Source organism: Cervus elaphus, chromosome 5 (genome assembly GCF_910594005.1).
Source record: "Cervus elaphus chromosome 5, mCerEla1.1, whole genome shotgun sequence".
NCBI lineage: Eukaryota > Metazoa > Chordata > Mammalia > Artiodactyla > Cervidae > Cervus > Cervus elaphus.
Window position 1 is genome coordinate 21409650 of NC_057819.1, and position 17471 is coordinate 21427120.

General features: G+C 47.0%; 1 non-coding gene across 1 annotated transcript; it reads left to right on the top strand.

Annotated features, from left to right (window-relative positions):
• Positions 1 to 1240: 1240 nt before the first annotated feature.
• TRNAG-CCC lies at positions 1241 to 1314 on the top strand. Its single transcript has one exon. It is a non-coding gene; the product is annotated as a tRNA-Gly (tRNA).
• Positions 1315 to 17471: the final 16157 nt, after the last annotated feature.

The following is a 17471-nucleotide window of genomic DNA, read 5'->3' on the forward strand; positions in this document are numbered from 1 at the left end:
TCTCCCCTGAGCAGATCAAGGGAAACCAATCCTCTTTCCACTTCAGACACTGGATACTTTCAGGGGACGAGCATAAAGAGTGGGCTTCCCACTCAGCAGGTAAAGATTCAGCAGGTAAAGAATCTGCCTGCAATGCAGGAGACACAGGAGACTTCAGTTTGATCCCTGGGTCAGGAAGATGCCCTGGAGAAGGAAATGGCAACCCACTTCAGTGTTCTTCCTGAGAAATTCCATGGACAGAGGAGCCTGGCAGGCTACAGTCCATGGGGTCCCAAGAGTCGGACAAGACTTAGCGACTAAACCACCACCAAAGAGAGGGAAAGTGAAGGGCATAAGCTGTCATAAAGTCAAAACGAAACTGTCAACAACCTGGGTTCTCTGTCTCCCAAGAGTGACTCAACCAGTGAAAACCAGAGTATTTATTGTTCCAAGTGTCAAAATCTGCAGAACTGCCTCCAGGATTTGGGTATCATCCAGCTTCAATGAACCAAACATTTCAGCATCTTCCTACAGTACCTGTGAATAGTGCATTGTCTTTTCCCTGTGGCTTTTGTTTTTGAAAGCTCATAAAGAGGAACCTAGGAGGTCAGGAGACAGTAGGGTGGCCATTTCCTTCCCCAGGACAGCCTTCAGACACTTTCTACATGCCTCCCAGTGATTGCCTCTTGCCAGCGACCAAACTGGTGCTGATGGCACCTAGGCTGCCCCGAGGACACAGAAAACCAGGACCCCGGCTGGGGGCTGAAATGTACTCCACTGAAGAATCCTCTGGCCTCCTCAGCACTGGAAAGACCAGCCAGCGACAGGGAGAGTTTATCATCATTTGGAGCGAGTTAACTTCAAACAGGGGAGAAATGCTTTTGGAGTAATTCTATTAGCACTGGATTCTGGAATGCCTTTTCTATTCTTCTAAGTAATATTCTCTGCAGCCCTGTGCCCTCCATAGAGGAGGAGGAAATTGACCAGTTTGTAGATGGGGAAAAGGCTGAGCCATTTCTGTCTCCTGATTTTATTTATATGAGGGAATTCACAAGATAATCTCAGAACACTACAGTTTGCCTTGTGGGGTTGGCTTGATCTCCACTGTCCTACTGAATATATTGTTGGTGCATATGTTAGTCCGTAATGAGTTATATAAAAACCAGGATAAGGTGACCTATGTCAGTTTTCAGCCATGATGGGGACTGAAACAAGAAACAGAGGGATAATAGTTAACACCTATAAAGAACTTTGTGGGACTTCCCTGGTGGTCCAGAGGTTCTGGACTCTGTACTCCCAATGCAGGGGCCCAGGGTTCAATCCCTGGTCAGGGAACTAGATCCTGCATGCCACAAATAAGAGTTCACATGCTGCAACTAAATATCCTGTGTGCTCCAACTAAGACCTGGTGCAGCCAAATAACTTTTTTTTTTTTTTTAAGAGTTTTGCATAGGCTGGATACTATCCAAGCACTTTGCATGAATCAACATTTAACTCAGATAATGACCCAACAAGAGAGGTACTAATATGATCATCCTTTACAGATAAGGAATCTGGGGTACAAAGAGTTTAAGTAACTTGCTCAATGTCAAATAGCTAGAAAATGGTCAAGCTGGGATTTGAACCCAGATCTGCCTCCATGATTTGTGCTCTTAACTATATGGAGCATTATGTGATTGTATCAGGTCTAAAGATACTGGAAACAAATGGACTCTCTGTGACAGACACCATGACTGATCCATCAACCATTCCCAGCCTTTTCTCCATCCCCGCATCAACCACCAGGGTCCAGAAAGACTATTTGCTTTCCCAGAATCCTTTAAAGTTCTGGCCAATGAGATGGAGGCAGAGGCCAACAGGAACAACTGTGGGAATGGCTTTGCTTTCCCTAATAAAAAGAGCAAAGGTAGAAGATGCCCCTGTGCCCTATATTCTTTCCATGGAAGTGGATGTGATGCCTGGGATCATGGCAACCTCTTTGTGAGCTGAGGGAGAGGTCAAGAGAAGCACAGTGACCTGGAATAGCCTGAGCTTTGGAACTGACTTCCCTACCCTTCAGACATCTTTTTGTATGGGAAAATTAAACCCTGTTTGTTTACATCAACTGAGCTAGGTTTTCTTTACTTGCAACCAAAAATCACACCTAATATTCTTTTCTCTCTTTCTCTCTCTTAATCCCACTTGAAAGTAACTGCTTTTTAAATGCCAGCATCTTAGAAACAGTGAGGGACAGTGAGAAGCTTCTTCGTGAGGATATCTGACATAGAATTAAACCCCCCTGCAGACTTTCCAGTGCTCATTTACTGAGCACTGGATGTATACTGTATTGCATGCATATCATGGGCTCCAGGTTATTTTCCCCCAACACTCTTACAGCCTAGGAGGGAGGCCATATTCAGCTCCATACTACAGACAAGGACACTGAGGTGCTGGGCCTTAAGAACTCGCCCAGTGGGTGGGCAGCAGATTCACCCAGGCCAGTCGGACCTCAAGCCCAGGGTCTCCCTGTTCTCAGCAGTGGTCACTCCAGTTCTTAAGAGTTTCTTCAACTCATCAGACTCCAGGCCTCTGTTCCCTCCTGTCCCCTCAGGGCTAGTACCTTGCCCTCAGTGCCTCAGCGTTCTCATCTGTAAAGTGGGGATGATACTAGGACTCACTCACAGGGTTGCTGTGCCAGTTCAGTGGAATAATCCACTTGGCATGGAGCCTGGCACCTGGGGAACTTTCGACAGACAGTGTTATTATTATCATCACTATTATTAAATACCTAGAGTCCTGTCCACAAGAGCAATTTCCCAGAGCAGCAATGAATGGAAAGGAGAAGCCGAGAGAAACTGGAGCCTGATGTCTATTGAACTTGACGTGATTTCATGCTTCCCCAGCCTGGGCACACGTGCACCCTTGGGTGACATCTTGGAAGGCTTTTTGTGCAGAGCTGCCTGAGGAAGAAGGCTCCTGCCAAACACCCTGTCTGGAAAGGAGCACAATTCAAGGAAGCCTGTCTCCTGCCAGGGGCTCAGGGGCTCAGGGGCTCGCTGTTAGCATCACTGGCAGGGCTGGCCAGTGCACAGGGCTTGGAATTCGGCCTTTGGCTCAAGGCCAGGGTGGCTGCCAGCTGCGGCAAGAGGGAGGGAGAGGGGGAGGCAGGGAGAAAGGGAGAAAGAGAGAGGAGACATCTCCTTGCTGAGCCCCAGGCCACAGCAAATGGAGTCAGCCTCCAACAGTGGAGGGGAGAGGGCTCTGTTTAATTAATTAATCCTTTAATGACAATGTATTCACTGCCAAGCATTTGGATACACAAGCTTCATTGAAACCTCATCACATCCCTCTGACGGAAGTACTATTATGATCTTTATCTTGAAGGTGAGAAAACCGAGGCACAGAAAGGTTAAGCAGCTTGCCCTAGGTCACACAGCTAATAACTGGAGGAGCCAGGATCCTAGCCCAAGTGCCCAGGCCCCTGAACCAGTGCTGCTAAGCAATAAAGAAGTAATAAGACCTTTCATTCTAATAGGGCTGGGAGAGGAGAAATAGACTATAAACAAATCAATAAATGATGAAATAACTCTGGATGGTGACAGTAATTGATTAAATCACCCATAGCTGATGAATCTGGTGGGGGGGGGGGAGCATATGGAAGGCTTCTAAAATGAAATGGAGTCTGGGGTCCTCCTTGAAGGAAGGGTGAGATTTTAACTGGGAACTAACTGGAAACTTGGGCATGAAAGTCATGTCAAACAGTGGGACGGGCATGTTCAAAGGCTAAGAGAAAGAAAGCAGATTGGGAGAAAACTGTGGAGCCAGAACTTGGTATGGGTAAAAAAGCAGACATACAATTGGTGCTCCATAAATGGTCATTGTGGGCTTCCCAGTTTACTCAGTGGTAAAGAATCCACCTGCCAATGCAGGAGAGGAGGGTTTGATCCTTGGGTCAGTAAGATCCCCTGGAGAAGGAAATGGCTACCCACGCCAGTATTCTTGGCTGGGAAATCCCATGGACAGAGGAGCCTGGTGGGCTTCAGTCCATGGGGTCTCAAAAGAGTTGGACACAACTTAGCGACTAAACAACAAATGGTCATTGGAAAGATTATCTTGAAGGTTAAACTATGGGAGGCTTTAGAGAACTAGAGGAATTGTTTCTAAGTCCTTTTCTGGGTCTTTGTTCCAGCATCTGCATCCTTAGTAGTAGTGGAGAGTCAGACTCAGCCTCAGTCCCAGAGCCTGAGTCCCGATTGGTCCAAGATGTTCACGCCCCTAGCCAGAGATTGGGCTGCTTGTGATCACGTGACACAATCTGGCCAATGACAGGGAAGTTTCTAGGAAAGGGTTTTCTCACCTTCAAAACACAAAACTTCATCCAAGATGGCCCTTGTATTAGTGATCTATTGCTCACAACAGAATGCCCCTAAACTTAGCAGCTTTAAACAATAATTAAATATTATCTCAGTTTCTGTGGGTCAAAAATCTGGAAGTGACTCTGGGGGTGATTCTGGTCCAGAGTCTCTCAGGAAGTTGCAGTCAAGACATCAATGATGGTTGCCATCCTCAGAGGGATTTCTGTTCAACCTCTCTTCAGGTGAAGGTGAAGAAGGGTGTCAGAGGTCAGTTCATCCAGTCCCAACCTGCAGACACCCAGTCCTTGACTTTTTCCCAACACACAGATCCCAATTTAAACATCACCTCCTCCAAGAAGCCTTCTGAGATCAACTTTTAGAAAGCAGCTCCTCCCTGCCCATGCCAGAGAGTTTCAGCCCTATCCCCTCTGTCTAACTGCCTGACACTCTGCTTTTAACTTACCTTTGTCTCTTCTTGGTTATTTTCCTTTTTGGATCTCTCTACCTTTTTGGATTCTCTACTAGAATATATCCTTCACAAAGCATCAGATTTTTGTCTATCTTGTCCTCTACTAGATTTCCTAGAGTTTAACATGGGACCTGCTATGTATCAGGTGCTCAATTAAATACATGTTTATGGTTTATGTTGAATGAAGAAGTGAGTGGATATTTCACAGCTGTGGAAGTGATCTGGGATATCAGAGAATTCTGAAGAACCAAGAAAGAGGCTGAACCAAGAAACATGCACTTTTTCCTCCAACTGCCTGCATCTAGGTTGCCCTCATGCTCACATGCACAGCTCCCAGATTCAGCCCTCTCTGGTCTGCTTCCCAAATTGGCTTCTCCACCCCTGTACCACCTCCTCCATCTTGTTCCTACCAGATCTGTGAGGCCACCTGAATAACATAAATTACATGGAATTTGGAGTCAGACAGACCTTGTCTACATTTGAAACCTTCCAGCTGTCTGAACTTGGGTGGCTCACTTCTCATTTTGAGCCTCAGTTTCCCCATCTGTAAAATGGGGCACTGCTCGCCATCTCCATGAACACGAGTGTGAGGTTACTTCGAACACAGAAGGGCACTGGGCTTGCCTGGAGTAAAACTCTCCTCTCCACAGCCCACAGCAGCTCAGACTCTCTCCAGTCTCACCCAGCAGTCGCCCCTCCTCTCGCAGCTGCTCCCCAGAGAGTGTGAAAGCTTAACTGGCCAATATTTTCCCCAGCTCAGCACAAAGCGCAATCATTGCAGGGCAGCCAGGAAGGGCTGTTAGCTTGATTGGGTCCTTTTTTCATCTCCACGTCAGCTAGTAGGCAGCTCAGCTCACACAGGGCGCCTGCTCCTTTTATTACCCAGCCCTGGAGTGGGGTGGGTGGAGCCCTTAACATATAGCAAGAATGTGGCCCCGCTGCATACCACCCCAGACAGCAGACTCTTGAGACACCTCGTCTCCCTATTCAAAAACTAGAAATAGCTCCTCATTCCTACCCAGAAATCAAGTCCAATCACACCCCTCCACCCGTGCTGAAGGTTTCCTAACCTGGCCTCACCCCCGCTTCCTCCTTTCTATTTGGGCAGGAAACATTTTTTTTTTTTCAAAGTCCTCCAGGTGCACTAAGCTTACAAGAATGATTACTTTAAAACACATGGGTAACTACTTCTGCCTCCTATGGGAGGGGGTACAAAACATTTGATTCCTGCACCATCCCCTCTTAACATAATAAATGCTTATAGAGCAATCACTATATGCTAGGCACGGCTCGGAGTGTTTTCCATAAATTCACTCAAGCCTCTCAGCATTCCTAAGAAAAGTTGGTTATCCATATTCCCCTTCTACAGACCAGGTTATGGAGTCACAGAGAGGTTAAGTAACCTGCCTAAGGTCACACAGCCGCGGAACAGAGGTTAGATTTTCTGGTGCCGTTAACCTACTCACTAAAGGAAGGGAAAGTGGATATGGCAAAGGCCAAAGTTCGCTTGTCTGTGACTGTGAGGCTGGGGTATGGAGAAAGTGTGGATGGCCATTTCCTTCCTAGGACAAAATGATGAAGGGAGCTTGATCTTGATAGGAGGCTGCATAGGAATGTTTAGATAATAGAGTTTCCTGGGGAGTCAGAGAAGGAAAGGACTGGAAAACATAAAAGCAGAGAGTCTTAAGAGAAAATGGAGCCTGAACAGCACAGTGCTGCCAGACCTCTCCCTTGCTTTCCGAACCTTAGCAAAGTCTGCTGCAACCAGAAATGATCCAGGCTGGGGGATGGGGAGATAAAATCATGATAATGTCATGGTCAGGGCATTTGCATAGCCAGAGACAGACATCCAACTCTCAGATTTCTAGTTTCATGTAACTGAAAAGTCGAGGGTGGATTTCAGGCATGGCTGGATTCAGGGGTGCTAATAATGTCATCACTTGTCTCTCCTTCCGGGTGCTTCTTTTCTCTAGGCTGATTTCTTTCTCAGACAGGTTCAGTTACATCCCACCAGCATGGCAATTCAATGGAAATAGAGATCTTTTCCCCAAATGGTTTCAACAAAAGTCCCAGGGAGAGTTCTCATTGGCCCAGCCTGATTCACATGGCTGGGTCACATGACTATCCCTGACCCAGTGGCTGTGGTGATGAGACAATTTGACTCACTCAAACCACATGGGTGAAGAATAATGGAGGGGTGGTTCCTCAGTGGGACATGAGAGGGAGAAATTTTCTTCCAAAAGAAGAGGACCTAGGCAGGAGGGCCACAGACATCCACTGTGGGGCCATGAGGTGAAGAGGAGGGGGAAGAGAACAGCTGTAGGTCAGCATCCACTGGGGAGACTAAGGGGTTAAGAGAGAAGTCTCAAGTGATCAAAACACAGTCCCTGCTGTCTGCTCTCTCCTGGAATTGCATAGAAATCATGCCCCAGGTACAGTAAGTGTTCGTTGTTCAGTCGTGCCCAATTCTTTGCGATCCCATGGACTGCAGCCCACCAGGCTCCTGTGTCCGTGAGAATTTCCAGGCAAGGATACTAGAGTGGGTTGCCATTTCCTTCTCCAGGAGATCTTTGTGACCCAGGGACTGAACCTGGGTCTCCTGCACTGCAGGCAGATTCTTCACCAACTGAGCTACAAGGGAAGCCCCAGGCTGCCTGTAGAATGAGCAATAAGAGAAATGACTCAAAAATCAAGAACAAGACTTCCCTGGTGGTACAGTGGAGCAACTAAGAATCCGCCTGCCAGTGTAGGAGACACGGATTTGACCCCTGGTCCGGGAAGATTCCACATGCTGTGGAGCAACTAAACCTATGTGCCACAACTACTGAGGTCCAAGCGCCTAGAGCCCATGCTCCACAACAAAAGAAGACAATGCAGTGAGAAGTCCACAGAAGGAAGCGCAGATATTCATTCAATGGACATTCTCTTCTACTCCTGGTTGCCAGTCCAAATGCCACCTCTTCCAAGCAGTGTTTTTTGATTCCATAGCTCTGATGCCTTCTTGGCCTCTCCTCTTGCCTACACACTGACTTTGTGGAAGTTCTGATCAGTGCCTTTGGAGTCCCTAATTTATCTGGCATGTGACCCTATAAACAGTGGGTATTGTAGAGATTTTGAGATTGATGATGTTGAAAATGATAATGATGATGGGCAAAAATGTCGTTTGAGACCTCCCAGGCCTCCTTAGTTCTTCTTCCAATTTAATTTCAGTTTAACTTGATTCCAGAAGTCTTTTTAAATCCACGTTTGCAAGGATGTAGGTATAAACAAACACATAAAACCAAGCATCTGCTATACCCAGCGCTCTCTGTACCTAGCGCTCTCCCAGGCCAGCCTTTTTGCCAGTCTCAAGTGGTGTCTTTGCTTTTAATGATGAGGCTTTCATGCAAACAGAGTTTCATGGCCTGCAAGATGACTTGGAGTGGTACACAAAGATGCACACTTTTTATTGTCGTAGTTATGTATTTATTTTAATTAGGAATTGCATTTGGCTACATATAACTGAAAATCCAAATCAGAGTAGCTTACTCAAATAATGGACTTCTTTCTCTTTGTTAAGAGACAGCTCCATCTTGCCATTAAAACTCCAGCCCCTTTTATCCTAATGCTCACCTTATGGTCACAAGATGGCTGCTCTACCTCAAAGAACTTGGACAGAAGTCCCACCTAATCACATCTAATTTAAATCTCACTTGGCTAGGTGTGGGTCATGAGCATCACCGTTATCAACTCCTACTTACAAAGGAAGCTGGGAAAGGTGGAGTTTACACTGGATACAGTGTTGTCCCAAACACAACTAGGGTTTTAATAGAAGTAAGAAAAGAAGAACAGATATTGTGGAAGCAATCCATAGCATGGACCACACACACCAAACCTATTCACAGGAATTATTACTTAGAACAGCAGTTCTCACGCTTGAACATGTGTCAAAAATTCCCTGGAGGGCTTGTGGAAACACAGGTAGCTCGGCCCACCCCCAGTGTCTGACTCAGTAGGTCTGGGGTAGGGCCCAAGTATTTGCCTTTCTAATGAGCTCCCAGGTGATTCTAGGCTGCTGGTCTGACACCACACTTTGAGAATTGCTGACTGCAAGGCAAAGTCAGTACTCAGATAAAAATATATAAATTGTTTTTAAAGGGAATAGTAATGAGAACATAATGGTTTGGCTATTTTATCAGTTAGGATCTGAATAGAAAACAGAGGGGGGCACATTCAGATGGAAAATTGAGAAAATATAGCAAAGTGACTATTTTTAAAAATCTGGGCAGGGAGTGGTTACCCACCATCCAATAGCAATATGGGGAGTTGTCACTGTATATGAAAGGGACAAGGGTGAGGGCCTTACTAGAACCTGAAGCCAGCAGCTATCACAGAGGACCACTCAATAGGAGCCTTATCCTTTTTTCACTGCCCCATGTGGCATGCAGGATCTTAGTTCCTCAAACAGAGATGGAACCCATACCCCTGCAATGGAAGGTGGTGTCTTAACCGCTGGATGGCCAGATAAGTCCCAGGAGCCTTATGCTTTATTGAAGGGACACAGCCAACCTGAGGCAAGGCAGAGAGACAGCTGGGGAATAAACACCCTGGCTTCCTTTTCCACCCGCCTCTAGCTTCCAGCTGATGCCTCCCTTTGGCTGGATCCAGTTGGATACCAGAGGGCTGGGAGCTCCAGAGAATGTAGCCCACATGGGTCAGCCTATACAAAACAGAATGGAAAAGGGGTGGAGAGTAGACCTGCAGAGGAAAATGGAAGATGTCCAGCACAGACAGTGAAAATATCATGACATCATGATATACAGGGCAACTGAGTTTGGCAAACCACAGTCTAAAGTAAGCAGTTCACCCAGCTCATTCATTTATTCATTCAATTATTCATTGAGCACCTGCTGTGTACCAGGCAATGTACCAAGTGCCAGGGATTTAGGACTAAATTAACCATGACTCCTGCCCGGAAAGGCTGCTGCGTGCTAGGGTCAAAGCACTGTAGTGGAGGGTGGGTGGAGTCCTTTTCCCCCTGCCTCTCGGCTGCCACAGCCCACCCAGCCAGACTCACTGAGCCTTCCCCTGATCTCATTCACTTGTCACCCGCAAGAATTCCAGTGTGATTTAGGCTTTCATTAAAGTTTAACTACAGGGGAAAGCCTGCAAAAAAAAATCACCTGCTCCATCACAAATCACAATGTTATTATGTGCTGAAATAGGGGCCATGGGAATATATTGAGCCGGGGGTGGGGTGGGATTTGGTTGGGATAAGAGGCAAATGGATTTAAACCACTGGGTGCCCACACGCCTCCTATGGCAACACCCTGTAAACTTTTATGCATATAGATTTATATCCGGCAAATTGTTGATTATGGCTCCCCCCCACCCCAGCCCTCACCGGCCCCTCTGCGATCACATCAACCTTACACAGAATGTCTGTCTCCATGCTCAGTAGCCAATAACAAAAATGATGAAGAATCTGATGCAGACGCGGATAATTGCTCCGGCTTCCTCCCGTGAATTTAAATAGCTTTCTTGAATTACTGCTTTTGACATGATCAATAAAATTGAGCTATTGCTGTATCAGGCCTTTCAGCAAATACACAGGAAGCCATGTTCCTAGGGCTGGTGGTTCAGGGACTCCAGCTGTCCCAGTGGGTGGGGCCGCGGTCTTAGGGACAGTTGATGGAGTGAGGACAGGGATGTGCTGGACTGACCGGCAGCCAAAACAAGAAAAGCAGATCAGCTTCAGCATTCTGCCTTCCAGTTGACCTCAGTTTGCTTATACACCTTCCCCCACCGCTCAGAAAACCAGCAAAACTTACCTGTCACACATCCCATTCCCCAGGCTGGCCAATAAGATGCCCCCATCCATGCCTGGGTATTATTAGCTCAGCACCTTCCAATAAGGGAAGTGAACCCAATGGGGGCATTGACCATACCCCAGGACCAAAGACTGAGACCTTCCTAGTGGTCCAGTGGTTAAGAATCCTACTTCCAATACAGGGCACGTGGGTTAGATCCCTGACTCAGGAACTAAGATCCCACATGCTACAGGGCAACTAAGCTCCCACACCCTGTAATGAAAGATCCCACATGCCACAACTAAGACCTGATGCAGCCAAATAAATAAATCTTTTTTTTAAAAATTGAGACCAAAGATTAACTCTAGTGGTGAGATTTTATATAAAGAAACGATATCAAGACAGGAAAAAAAAAATTTAGGTAAAATTCACATGACACTAAGTTAACCACATTAACAGGTACAATTCAGAGGCATTTAGCACATTCACAATGTTGGGCAACCACCCCCTGTCTGGTGCCAGGCATTTTCATCATCCCAATAGGAGACCTCACCCCCCTTAAGCAGTCACTCTCCATTGCCCTCTCTCCCCCAGCTCCTGGCAATCTGTGTTGTCTCTAAGGATTTGCCTAGAAAAATTTCTCTTTTTTTTTGGCCCTGCCGCATGGCTCATGGGATCTCAATTCCCTGACCAAGGATTGAACCTGGGTCATGGCAATGAAAGTCCAGAAGCCTAACCACTAGGTCCCCAGGGAGCTCCCCTAAAAACTTTTAATGCCTTGTATCCCCAATATTGGCTGGTTAGGTCTATGTGTTTTGAACAGAGTCTCTAAAACCCAAGTATCTCGAAGAAATAAGCCTGCAAGATTGATCATTCTTTTTTTAAAATAAATATTGGCATGCTATTTACCTTTCCATATATCTTGTTTTAATAGTTATTTATTCATTTGGCTGCACCAGATCTTAGTTGCACCGGGGATTGAATGTGGGCCCTCTGCGTTGGAAGTGCAGATTCTTAGCCACTGGACCACGAGGGAAGTCCCGAGAGTGATCTTTCTTATCTGGGCTTCTCTTGGACTTAATATTTACTAGGCGTGAATGCTCAGTCACTTCAATCATGTCTGACTCTGCAACTCCATGGACTGTAGCCCAGTGGGCTCCTCTGTCCATGGGATTCTCCAGGCAAGAATACTGAAGTGGGTTGCCTTGCCCTCCTCCAGGTGATCTTCCCAACCCAGGGATTGAATCTGCATCTCTTATGTCTCCTGCATTGGCAGGTGGGTTCTTTACCACTAGGCCAGAGTCTGTAAAGGTTTGGACAAGAGCGAATCCTCAGAGTCAGACTGACTTGAGTTTAAATCTCAGCTTTAAGTTTTTCCAGCCATGTGACCTTGGGCACTTGCTGTGTCACACTTTGAGCCTCATTTTTCTCATCCACACAGGGGAATTTTAACAGTATTTTGCCTCGTGGGTTGCTGTTGGGATTAAGTAGGGAGACACAGAAAGTTCAATCCACTGCAGGCCCTTGGGGACTCTACTGGGTTAACAGTGTCCTCCCCAAAGTCACGTTCACCCAGAACTTCTGAGTGTGATCTTATTTGGAAATAAGGTCTTTGCAGATGGAGTCAAGTTAAGATGAAGTCATGGTGGATTAAGGTGGACCCAGAATCCAACAACTGATGTGAAGACACAAGGGTCCAGGGAGAACATAGCCAGCGAGGCAGCTGCAAGCCAGGGAATGCCAAGGGTTGTCAGCAGCTGCCACAAACTAGAAAAAAAACAAGGAAGGACCCTCCCCTAGAGCCTCCAGAGGGAGTGTAAACCTATTATCACCTTGATTTTGGACTCCTGGCCTCCAGAACTGTTGTTTTTGTTGTTCAGTCACTCAGTTGTGTCCAACTCTTTGCGATCCCATGAACTGCAGAACGCCGGGCTTCCCTATCCTTCACTGGAGTGTGCTCAAACTCACGTCCATTGAGTCAGTGATGCCGTCCAACCATCTCATCCTCTCTTGCCCCCTTCTCCTCCTGTATCAGCATCTTTCCCAGCATCAGGGTCTTTTCCAATGAGTTGGTTCTTTGAGTCAGGTGGCCAAAGTATTGCTTCATCTTCAGCATCAGTCCTTCCAATAAATATTCAGAGTTGATTTCCTTTAGGCTTGACTGGTTTGATGTCCTTGCTATCCAAGGGACTGTCAAGAGTCTTCTACATTTCTGTCATGTTAAACCACCTACTTTGTGGTATAATGAGTTACACCTGCCTGAGGAAACGACTACAGAGACGGTTTGGCAGGGGGAAGTCTCTGTGATCTCTGCTGGCTGATACAGGATTCGCTCAGGAGGGCCGGTGGGTCAGGGGACCCAGAGGGCTAAGGAAACTCTCTAGCAGCCATCCTGAGATGGGCTGGGACCTGGGACCCTTTTCTGCAATGCTTGCACCTGGACAGACCGCTCCTCCAGCAATAAAATACAAAGTAACGATAAGGGACTAAAAATAACTGCAAGAACCCCTGGCAGTTGGGACAAATTCTGCACAAAAGATACAAAAAGACCAAAAACTCAACTGCCATTTCTGAAGAGAAGGGAGGAAAAACAGGGTACTGTGCATGCTCCCTGCACTCAACCCCACTAGAGGGGTGAGCAAACCACCTAAACCACCCCTCCCGGACTTGACCCCTGGACACACCCCTATCCTTTCTCCATTGTAAGGAACCAGCTTGCTCTCCCATCTGGAGGAGTGAAGAGCAAGGGAATCTGTTTCTTGTTCTGGCTCCCTGCTGTGCAGTGGGGAGCCCCAGTAAAGCCTTGCCTGAATTTCTTGTCTGGCCTCTAGTCAATTTCTATTGATTGGAGAAGGCTAAGATTCTAAGAGTCAGTCTTAACCTCTAGCTGTCCAGTCCTCCCAGGAGGGTAAGGTCAGGGTCAAGGATGTGTTTTAGTGGATTAAGGCTGGAGACTACATGAGGGCCAGTCCTAGGGTGAGTTGAGGGGTCGGCTTGGGGGTAGAATTCGTGATTAGGGAAAGCCCTGGAAGGGTACCCAGGCCTCTAGACTCAACAGCAAAGGGCAGAATGGAAAAACAAGTGGCTTCTTAGAGGGGTGCTCTCTGCTCCAACCCCCACTGGAACTTATCCTCTGGTCTGTTTTTAATTGAATATAATTGATTTACAGCACTGTGTTTATTTATTTTAAATTTTTGGCCGCACCCTACAGCACATGGCATCTTAGCTCCCTGTCCAGGGATCGAACTTTCACCCCCTGCATTGGAAGGCGGAATCTTAGCCACTGGACCACCAGGGAAGTCCTTCCACACCTACGTCTGTTTCTATCATGGCAGAAGCAGGACACCAGGATGTAGATTAGCCAAGTCCTCCAGAGGAATGTTGACATCCCAGAATAGGAGATGATGTCAGGGGATCCCCTGGGGTAGTGGGGATCAACCCCAAAACCGCCTTCTCACCCAGCCACCCATGACTCAGAGGCTCTCCCCAAAGTGCTGGCTACTTCCAGAACAACAGCCACCAAAAGGTCCTATCCCGGTTCCCTGCACCCTGAACTCGACTCTGGGAAACCCCATTCTCACAGATAAGGAGCATTTTCCCAAGACAGCCCAGAGCAGAAGGGAAGAAGCAAAGCCATGGGGGAAAATGGCCATCAGCATTCATGCTATGGCTTGGCCCATTTCCACCCGATAAAATCCACACTGAAAGAACCCCAGGGAAGCTGGGATGATGCGGGCTGAATTTCTGAGATGATAGTTTTGGAGTTCCCAGCCAGTGGTTTGACAAAGACAGCAGGAGGAGAATGAACCCTGACAAGTCAAAACATGGGCCCCAGCAGCCCCCAGATAAGGGCAGATGCTGCTTAAATCTTGCTTAGCCCAGGTTTCACACCAATATACAGAGATTCTGGGCACCTGGGGGCTGGGTGACAACCCCCCAGAGTAGGTAACCACGTCCTTGTCCCAACTCTGCACACGTGCACAAGGCAATCTTTGGCTTGCAATCCCTTGGAAGTCTCTGATTGCATAAATGTTATTGCAAATCTGGTCTCTGACCTGCAGAGATACCAGCCGAGCCATGCACAGGGCCCAGAGAGCGTTCAGAAGAACGCCAGTTTGAATTTCTGAAGCCAAACCAAACACTGGGCCCGAAAACGTTTTCTTATTATCTCATTCCCTGACTATGGAACAATCACCCCATTGAAAAGCCATGAGCCCGCCCAAGTTTTAAATTAAACCTTGTGAGTTTTCCCTCTGAGAGCAGATAAAATCCTTCCAGCTTATGTTTTGAGGAAAGAATTTGGTTTGTGTGTCTGGGGGTGTGTGTGTGTGTGTGTGTGTGTGTGTGTGTGTTCGCGCGCACATGTGTGTGTATTTCCCCTAAAACTCATTTTCTTTTGTTGGATTCCTTAAAGCCCTGTTTAAATATTTTACTTGGGGAAATAATTACGTTTGATGAATGTTGAAATACCCTTCCAGGAGCAAGTCCTTCAGGCTGCCTAGATTCCAGAACGAAGCTCTTTTTGAAAGAAGAGGCGAGGCCCCATTCTGAGAAGTAAGCCCCCCAGCATGGCTTTGAAGAGCTTTGCTGACTTTGTTACAAGAGGTATTTATTCTCCACCCATCTATTTATTCCTTGGATGTCAACCACAGACTCTGAAAATTCACTGTGTATAAAAGCTCAAATTGCAATGATGGAGTGCAGAGAGAGAGGGTTTTGTTCCTTGGCTGCCGCTAGAAGAGGCCCAAACCCTGATGCCGGCTCCACCCTGAGCAGCTGGGCGAACGCTGGCCAATTACTTCTCCTCTCAGCATCTTAGATGCCTCACGCGCAAAGGAAGGCTAATCCTAGGAGCTCCTGTTGCGGAACTGCCGTTCGCAAATGCACAGAAGTGCTGGCTGCTGATACGCTGTCATTTAGTCATTCAACAAACATTTGCCGAGCACCTACTATGTTCCAGATTCTGTTCTAGCCAACAGGGAGACAGTGAGGGAACAAGACAGACAGTATTCCTGCCCTCGTGGAGCTGATGTTCTAGAAGGTGGGAGAACTTATCCGTTTCAGACTCTGGGAGTAGTTTCTGATTTAGTTTTAGAAGTTACACAGGGCTTTGGGGAGTACCTGGTACTTAGGTCAATACTTCTCTTTTTCTTTGTTGTCATGAAATGGATGGTAAACTATCATTCCCAGGAGAGAAGGGCCCAGGGATAGTGTGTGCAGGAGGAGGGGCGTCGGCGACTCTGGGTCTGGAGGTTGCAGCCACTGTGGTGATCTCGGGGTCCCCATGAAGAATCCTCAGCCCAGCTGAGACAACGTGGACCACACCACCCTGACAACAGTGAGCAGAAGCCAGGATTCCCCCATCCCATGCAGCCTGAATTCTGCAGCCAGTGATGAAAATCTAGCTTTAAAGTCAAGGGCACAAGCTAGCAACATGGTGGGGAACCCAGCCTGCTGACAGATTGGGGTATTTCACGCACACCCCAAATGCCTGGCTTCTCTTAAAACATCAGAAATTTAGTCACATTGGGGCAAATTCCTGCCTGGCTGTTCTGAGCTGAGGCCTCTGCCCTCCAGGTTACTCCTGACCTCTCCTTTATGTAGCCACGCAGCCTCTGATGACACCTGTGTTTTCAATCCCTTTTTTATATAGAGCGGGCAGGAGTTTTGATGAGGTTATAGGTGGCTTTTTTTTTTTTTTCATGTGACTGCACTGGGTCTTAGTTGTGGCATGTGGAAATGGTCTGTTGTGGCATGCTGGGTCTAGTTCCCTGACCAGGGATGGAACCTGCCCCCTACACTGGGAGCATGGAGTCTTAGTCACTAGACCACCAGGGAAGTTCCTATAGGTGGCATTTTAAGTGATAAGAAGCTTTCTCCACCTTGGTTGGTATGGGAATGGGATGGGGTGGAGCAAACACAGGACTGGGAACCAGATAATCAGTGGTTCAAACTCCTGGCTCTGCCATTCATTGACTGTGTGATCTTGGGAACTTCAGTTTTTTCATCTTGAAAATGGGAAGCTGTGTCCCACTAGACTGTTGCAAGGAATGAATTAACACAAAAGGTCTTCAATGCACCAGGTAGAGTCAGGGGCGAGGGGCACAGAGGACTAGGCAAGAGGTTGAAACCCAAAATCTATAGAGATCAGACAGGTAATGCATATGAGTAAAACAGCTCAGGTGTGGGGCAATAGGGATTGGTGGGGAGTGGGGTGAAGTGGAAGAATGAGCACCTGCCTTGTGTAAAAGCCATTTCCAGGCAGTTGTCATCATGTCAGAATGTAGGGCCCAAGGTCACCAAATCTTCTGATTTTTTTTTCAAACAAAGGCCAAAAATCTAGAGTTTTAATGTGAAGTTTCTTAACTTTAAAATGATGCCAATGGGACTTCCCTGGTGGTCCAGTGGCTAAGATTCCAGGCTGCCAAGGAAAGGGTCCCAGGTTCAATCCCTGGTCAGGGAACTAGATCTCACATGCCACAAATAAGAGTTCACATGTCACAACTAAAATAAAAAACAAAGAACCTCACATGTTGCAACTAAGACCCAGCACAGCCAAGTTCATACATATATATGTATGTATGTAATGATGCTAATTTGTTAAAACTGATAAAACTCTATGCAAGGGAAACTAAACCCATTTGTGGACCACCCATGGGCAATATCTGGGTTAGAAACACAGGATTTCTGCTCTCATTGACTTTGCAGCCTGGGGAGTCCAGGGTGGGGAAGCCGGCTACAAGGAAATAATTTCACAATTCTGGATTTACCATTTGTGATAATTTTCTAAAGGGGAAGCACTGAGAGCTGGGAGAATGTATTCCGGGGAGAAAGGGGAAGCGTCTTGAAGAAGTCATGGTTCAGCTGCGACCTGAAGGCTGAGCTTGTGGAGTGATGGGG